The 7461-nt window shown below is 49.5% G+C and overlaps 1 non-coding gene across 1 annotated transcript; it reads left to right on the plus strand.

Moving 5' to 3' along the window:
• Positions 1-6823: 6823 nt before the first annotated feature.
• Positions 6824-6977, plus strand: LOC147711489 (5.8S ribosomal RNA). Its single transcript, XR_015296215.1, has one exon. It is a non-coding gene; the product is annotated as a 5.8S ribosomal RNA (ribosomal RNA).
• Positions 6978-7461: the final 484 nt, after the last annotated feature.

Genomic DNA, 7461 nt, shown 5'->3' on the forward strand with positions numbered 1-7461 from the left:
TAACAATTCCACCAGTTACTGCTGAGCACTTGTTGGGCAGGTACCTCCATCTGTGAGGATGGACTCACGACATTTGTTAAAAACAAGTGCCTGTTTCAGATGGCGACAAAGGACAGCTCATTCACAGTGTAATTATTTTAGAGAAGATGGAGGTATTTGAGTCAGATACTTATAAAACTTTGATGGCGGGCTCAGACCTTTTCCGTTATATGCCTATTAAAAGCGAAACTTTTATGGATGTATACGTAAAACCATCAACATGAAAAATGATGGTACAGCTATTTGATACACATAAAAACTTTACATTTATGATGGCAGAAAAAACAACTGCATTCAGCACTAGGATGGCCTTGTTCTTTCTTGATGCCTTTATGTAATCCTCCGGTACACAGACAAAATATCGAGTTTTAAATTTCGATATACAATAATATCGAAGTTTAAATATCGATGGGACAAAATATCGAAGGTAAGTAATATCGACAGTCTTAATATCGATATTAGTATGATATCAGTAATATCGAAGTTTTAAATATCGATGTCAATAATATCGAAATAAATAACTTCGATGTTACTAATATCAATTTTTAAATAAATTTAGTGTATATTATATTGTATTTATTATGTTTTATTATTTATTTTTAATGTAATTTAATTAAATATTGTCTTTTACTACTGTAGCGGGTTGTGGGTTTATAGGGGAATAGGGTGGGAAGTAATTTAATTATGTTAAATTAATTATTAATTAGTAGGAATTATTAATTAATTAATTGAGAATTAATTTTTAATTAATTTTAATTAATTGATTAATTGATAAATATGTTCTGTAGCGGGTTATGGGTTTATAGGGGAATAGGGTGGGAAGTAATTTAATAATAATTAATTAATAAATATATGTTTGTACATATTTTAATTAATAATTAATTGGTAATTAATTTATATAAATTAGTTAATTAATTAATATAATTTTGTACATATTTTTAATTATTAATTAGTTGGTAATTAATTAATATTAATTAGTTAATTACATTAATTATAGTAATTTTTTTATATATAATTTTTTATTATTCTTAATTAATTAATTGGGAAAATAATATTAATTATTAAATAAATTAATTCCAGCTAATGTGCTAATATATTTACTTTATTGTTATTGTTAATTAATTATTAACTGGTAATCAAATAATATTAATTAATTTGGGGTAAAGGAGTATTTTTAGGGTTCCGGGTCAGTTTTCTGTTTTTGGGTAAAGGAGTATTTTTAGGGATAAGGGTCAGTTTTCAGTTTTTGGGTAAAGGGGTATTTTTAGGGTTCAGGGTCAGTTTTCAGTTTTTGGGTAAAGGGGTATTTTTAGGGATAAGGGTCAGTTTTCATTTCTTGGGTAAAGGGGTATTTTTAGGGTTCAGGGTCAGTTTTCAGTTCTTGGGTAAAGGGGTATTTTTAGGGTTCTGGGTCAGTTTTCAGTTTTTGGGTAAAGGGGTATTTTTAGGGTTCAGGGTCAGTTTTCAGTTTTTGGGTAAAGGGGTATGTTTAGGGTTCAGGGTCAGTTTTCAGTTCTTGGGTAAAGGGGTATTTTTAGGGTTCAGGGTCAGTTTTCTGTTTTTGGGTAAAGTTGTATTTTTAGGGTTCAGGGTCAGTTTTCAGTTTTTGGGTAAAGGGGTATTTTTAGGGATAAGGGTCAGTTTTCAGTTCTTGGGTAAAGGGGTATTTTTAGGGTTCAGGGTCAGTTTTCAGTTTTTGGGGAAAGGGGTATTTTTAGGGTTCAGGGTCAGTTTTCAGTTTTTGGGTAAAGGGGTATTTTTAGGGTCCAGGGTCAGTTTTGGGTTTTTGGGGTACAGGGATATTTTTAGGGTTCAGGGTCAGTTTTGGGTTTTTGGGGTACAGGCGTACAGGGTAAAAACAAAAAAAATTACATTAAATCAATTAAATAACATTAAAAAAAATAAAATTACATTAAATTATTAGGTGTTTTATTTATTTTAAATGTATATGTATTAGTTTTAATTTTGTTTTAATATTTTTATTTAATATTTGTAAAATTATATGTATTTTAACATTATTTTTACATTATTATTAATACATTTAAAAAAACGATATTTTTAATTCCGATATTTTTGTACTACGATATTATTTTTTCGATATTTTTGTACTTACCTTTATGAAGATATGATTCCGATATTTTTGATGTCGATATTTTTGTGCCGATATTTTTGTATTTCGATATTCTGTCTGTCGATATTATGTCAGACATTCAATCCTCCGATGGGAGCTCCCTTTACATACCTTTTATGCGTTACATCTTTTTATTCAATTGACCCAGCTTGTGAAGTAATGATTGATCATCTATATAATTCAGTTAATCAGCAAGAAGCAGTGTCATGACAGGAAATAAATTATAAAAGAAACAGTAAAGAAGAGAAAGGAACAAAATACCCTTTTCCCCCTCCCGCCCCTTCCTCTCCCAACACTCATGTAACTATGTTGCTTTATTCCTCACAATTTTATACCATCTTATGAATCGACCCCAGAACCATTATTGTCAAGTGGGTCTGAGAGATGTAGAACTCGTAGGTATTTAGGGCAGCACAATTCCCGGAACTTCCGGGACAATAGAGAGATATAGGGTTTCCAGAGGTCCTGATATGAAGCCCCAGTATTGTTAGAAGTGTAATTTTCTACATCCTGAGGACATACCAGAGGTGTTGAAACAACCCCAATTGAGTCAGTAAATGTGTTGTTCCTCAGTGTGAGAGTATTTTAAGGTTGCTCCTAAAGCGATCCCGATTTTCTCATGGATTTCAGGGGATAAGTGAGTGAGTTGGGTAGCCCTAGCAAGATGTAGGAGGGAAATCTGGGGAGTTGGGTGTCCAAGTGAAGATCTATGTCATCTAGTATGTGTGTCCAAAACAGGTGTTTTAAAGTTCCCAAACTACCCGCATTCATCTACAGCAAGTTGGGCTTTTGGTGAAGTTTAATTTGTGCAGTCGGTTTGGAGTGAAGTACCAGTATGCTGTTATCTTGGTAAAGAGTTCAGTGAGAGCTGTCCAAGCTCCTACTAGGCAGTGGAAATGATTTAGATCGCCACCCGCCCCACCTGGCCCAGTCCTTGCTTCAGATCACCGTCAGGTTGGGGGAGCCTTCCTTGGCCTGATGGACCACGTCACGGGCACCCGGACCCTCACCAGGCCGCAGGACAGGGGGTCCCGCACCACAGGGCTGTTATTAGGGCTGGGCGGAACTGGCATAAGGCCTCTACGTGGAATTATGGAGAAAAAAATGTGGGGAAAACAAACGCACATCCTGAGGGTCTGTGTGCCCGGGACAGGGGTCCCTCATGTCCGAGCAGTCTCCCCGGCCTGGCTGGGTTGAGAAGCAGGGACCAGCCTTGGGGCCTGGGTTTCGGTCAGGGCCTGGGTTGTGTGAGCACCCGTCCTGTGGCCTACCAAGTGTCCATCTGCCCGGGACAAGGGTCCCTGGTGCAGAGCCCCGGAGCCCTGCAAAGTCAGGCAGGTGCCCTACCGCTATGGCTCGGCTCGGGCAGATGGGAGTCCTTTTGGTCCCGGCCATCTGGTCGCACCTTTCCCCTCGGCCATCTGGTCGCACGCAATGCTTTCCAATGGGGCGACCAGATGGCTGGGCTGCCCCGGAAGTCCAGATAGGGGCTCATTCGCCTCCCTTATCCCAGCCAGGGCTCCAGGAAGTCAGGCACGTCTGGGCCTAGGGTCTTCTGAGTCTCTCTGTGTGCACAGGTTTCCAGTAAGAGGTGTAGCCTTCCTCGAATTTATTAGGGACAGGGTACTCTGGGACCCCTCTCTGTCTAGCGGTCCTCAGCTGGCAGCTGTATGGGCCAGGATGCTGCCCCAGTCCTGGGTCCGCCCCCGGGCCTGCCACGTGGCAGGCTGCCCCAGATGAGGTCCTGCAGGTCTCCCCCTGTTTGGCTGGATTCAGGTGCGCCCAGGGGCCCCGGGGACGGCGGCCTCCCCACCCCGGGCTCTGTCCTCATTCCTGCTGTGTGGCAGGGATACTGGAACAGGGTTTTTAAGGGCCCGCGGAGGCTTCCCCTTTGCCTTTGGGCCCAGGAGTCAGGGCCCTGCCAGGCCCCCAGGTCGGGTGCTCTAGCCCTGGACCCCGTCCTCCAGGCCTGCAGGCCCACCAAAGGCCCGGGACGGGGTTCCATCATGCCCGTGAAGCCTCCCCCTGCTCAGCTGGGTTCAGCGGCTCCCAGGGGCCCCCAGGGAGGGTTGCCTCCCCACCCGGGGCTCCGTCCTCAGTCCTGCCTTGTGGCAGGGTGCTGGGGACGAGGCCCCGCGGGCCTGGGGAGACTTCCCCATCGCCCGAGATCCCCAGCTGGGTCCGTGGCCCTACCGGGCCCCGGGTCGGGTGCTCCAGCCCTGGTCCCCGTCCCCAGGCCTGTTACCCGCTAAAGGCCCAGGACGGGGTTGCGTCAAGCCCGGGGAGCTTCACCTGCTTGGCTGGGTTCAGGGGTTCCCAGGGGCCATGGGGAGTGCGGCCTCCAAACTCTGGGCTCCGCTTCCCCTGTGCAGCTCTACCAAAGGCCCGGAATGGGGTTCTATTGTGCCTGGGGAGCATCCCCTTGCTTGGCTGGGTTTAGGAGCTCCGACAGGGGCCCCTGAGGACCCCGGGGAGGGTGGCCTTCCCACCCTGGGCTGTGTCCTCGGTCCTGCCATGTGGCAGGGTGCCCAGGATAGGGCCCCTTGGAGGCTTCCCCTGCGCCTCTGGGCCCTGGAGCCGCAGCTGGGTCCCGGGGCCCCAACGGGCTCCGGGTTTCATGCTCCGGCCCTGGGCTCCATTCCATTGCTCGGCCTACTGCTCTGCCAAAGGTCCCGTGCAGGCCTTGCCTGCTTCTCAAATTGTCCGCGGGCCCAGGTCAGAGGGCCCTTTGGGTCCCCCTTACAGCCTTCATGGCTGGGGCCCTAGGCCTTTGGCCCCCATGCTCCGGTGCCTGCTCACTCTTTAGTTGGGGCAAAGGGCAACCAGATGGCTTCCCTTTTGAGCCTGGCCATCTGGTCGCACCTTTCCCCTCGGCCATCTGGTCGCACGCAATACTTTCCAATGGGGTGACCAGATGGCCGGGCGTCCCTGGAAGTCTCGATGAGGGCTCATTTGCCTCCCCGATCCCAGTGAGCGCTCCAGGAGGTCAGGCACATTCGCACCTTGGGTCCTCTCTGTCACCTTGTGTGCAGGGATTACAAGAAAAAGGGGTGATTCTCCTCCGAATTAGTAGGGAGAGGGTCAGTCGGACTTCCGTGTGGATTCTGAGATAGGAGAAGGCAGCACCCGGGCCTGCCCGCCGGGGCTTCCAAGGGGCCCAGGTCCATGCCTGCCTCTCAGTCCCGTGAGGTGCAGTGATGCTGAGATTGGGGAAGGCAGCACCCGGGCCTGCTCTGCCTGGGCCCTCAGGGGCCCTGGAACACACCTGCCTCTCAGCCCCTTCCCGATGGATGTTTTTCTCAGAGTTTGCTCAGTCAGACCTCCATGAGGTCTGTCGATGCTGAGACCGGGAAAGGTAGCATCCGGGCCTGCCCGCTGGGGTCCCCGGAGGCCCGGGTACACACCTGCCTCTCAGCCTCTTCCTGATGGTTGTTTTTTCTCCGAGTTTGCTCAGTCAGACCTCTGTGAGGTCGAGCGATGCTGAGACGAGGAAGGCAGTACCCAGGCCAGCCCGCAGGGGTCCCCATGGGCCCGGGTATGCACCTGCCTCTCAGCCCCTTCCTGATGGTCGTTTTTCTCTCAGTTTTCTCAGTCAGACCTCTTTGAGGTCCAGCGATGCTGAGACAAGGAAGGCAGCACCCGGACCCGCTCACCTGGGCTCCCAGGGGCCCGGGTGTGCATCTGCCTCTCAGTCTCTTCCCGATGGTCGTTTTTCTCTGAGCCTGCTTGCCCCAGGAGCAGGCAGGGAGGCTAAGCCAGCATACCCCCTGCACAGGGCGGCCTGCCAGGGGATGTCCCAGCCATACTCTGATCGATTGGGCACTCTTGGTCTGTTTAGGGATGGACTGCTTGGCCAGCCTCGGCTGTTGTTTCAAGCAAGGAGCTTCCTCCCCGCATGGACCGTCCGACTCATAGGCCTGCAACCTGGAGGGAGGCCCTTCACCCTACCCAGCAGAGCAAAGGCAGAGTGGCCCTGGTAGCTTGTGCCCCACAGTGGTCTGACCTGAGCGGAAGGGGTCGGGTGGTGCCAGACCCTCGGAGGTTGCTGCCCAGCAGGTTCGTAGGCCCTGTGCACCATGCTGTCACCCCTCTCCACCCAGCACATTTCCGCAGCAGCTTGGAATGACCGTTCTGCAGAGTGCTGCCGCCACCATGCTCCAGAACCCCTGTGTCTCACTCAGGCTGCACCTCGGCTCCCTCTTCCTCCTGGGGGAAACGGCTGTGCCTGCCGGTGCCCATGCAACCACACCTCTCCGCACCCCTTCAGCAAGCCCTCCTACCTAGGCGGGTGGACTCCTTCCCCTGGCAGTCTCCTGAGAAGGAGGGGTGCATGAAGGTCGCCAGTCGGGGAGATCGGTATGTGGCCCCACCCCGTCAGCAGGTGCGGCTACCTGGTTGATCCTGCCAGTAGCATATGCTTGTCTCAAAGACTAAGCCATTCGCACGTAAACACACACAGCTGGTACAGTGAAACTGCGAATGGCTCATTAAATCTGTTACTTGGATAACTGTGGTAATTCTAGAGCTAATTCATGCCGACAAGCGTTGACCGCCCGGGCCATCTCGCCATGCGGGCAGCGGATGGACGGCATCGCCTTCCTCCCGTCTCCCCTACGACCACAGGCCAGTGAACGTTTTCGAAAAATTGCCTGTGACTCTTGGTGGTGGATCACTCGGCTCTCGCATCGATAAATAATGCAGTTAGCTGCAAGAATTAGTGTGAATTGCAGGACACATTCATCATCAACACTTCAAACACATCTTGTGGCCCCGAGTTCCTCCTGGGGCTACGCCTGTCTGAGGGTTGCTCGATCATCAATCGCCCCGACAAATTACATCACTGATGACATCACTGATGACATCATCCATGTGATAATCTGATGTACCTCCTCATACCCTAGTATGAGGAGGTGGTGTGGCTCACTGGTTAGAGGCGGCAGACCCGGAAGCAGAGGACGGCCCGGGACCAGGGTTCAATTCCCGACGCGGCAGGGTCATGAACCAGGGTCAGCAGACTCGATAATTCCCGCCTCGGTGCCTACTCTATCCAGGGATTACACTCGGCAACTCTGGGCATTACCTTGCCTCATCTCCACAACGGCCCCCCACAAACGCCGGGGATGCCCGGTTTCACCTTGGAGATACCCAGGGTCGAACATCTCACTGGGAAAGCCAGGACGGGTTCCCCAGCGTTCTATAGTGCCAGGACGGCTCTGGGTAGCAGTGCGCTTTACAAGACACACACATTTACATTTACATTTACATACCCTAATATAACCTCTGATCCTTAA

The sequence above is a fragment of the Lissotriton vulgaris genome, chromosome 5 (genome assembly GCF_964263255.1).
Source record: "Lissotriton vulgaris chromosome 5, aLisVul1.2, whole genome shotgun sequence".
NCBI lineage: Eukaryota > Metazoa > Chordata > Amphibia > Caudata > Salamandridae > Lissotriton > Lissotriton vulgaris.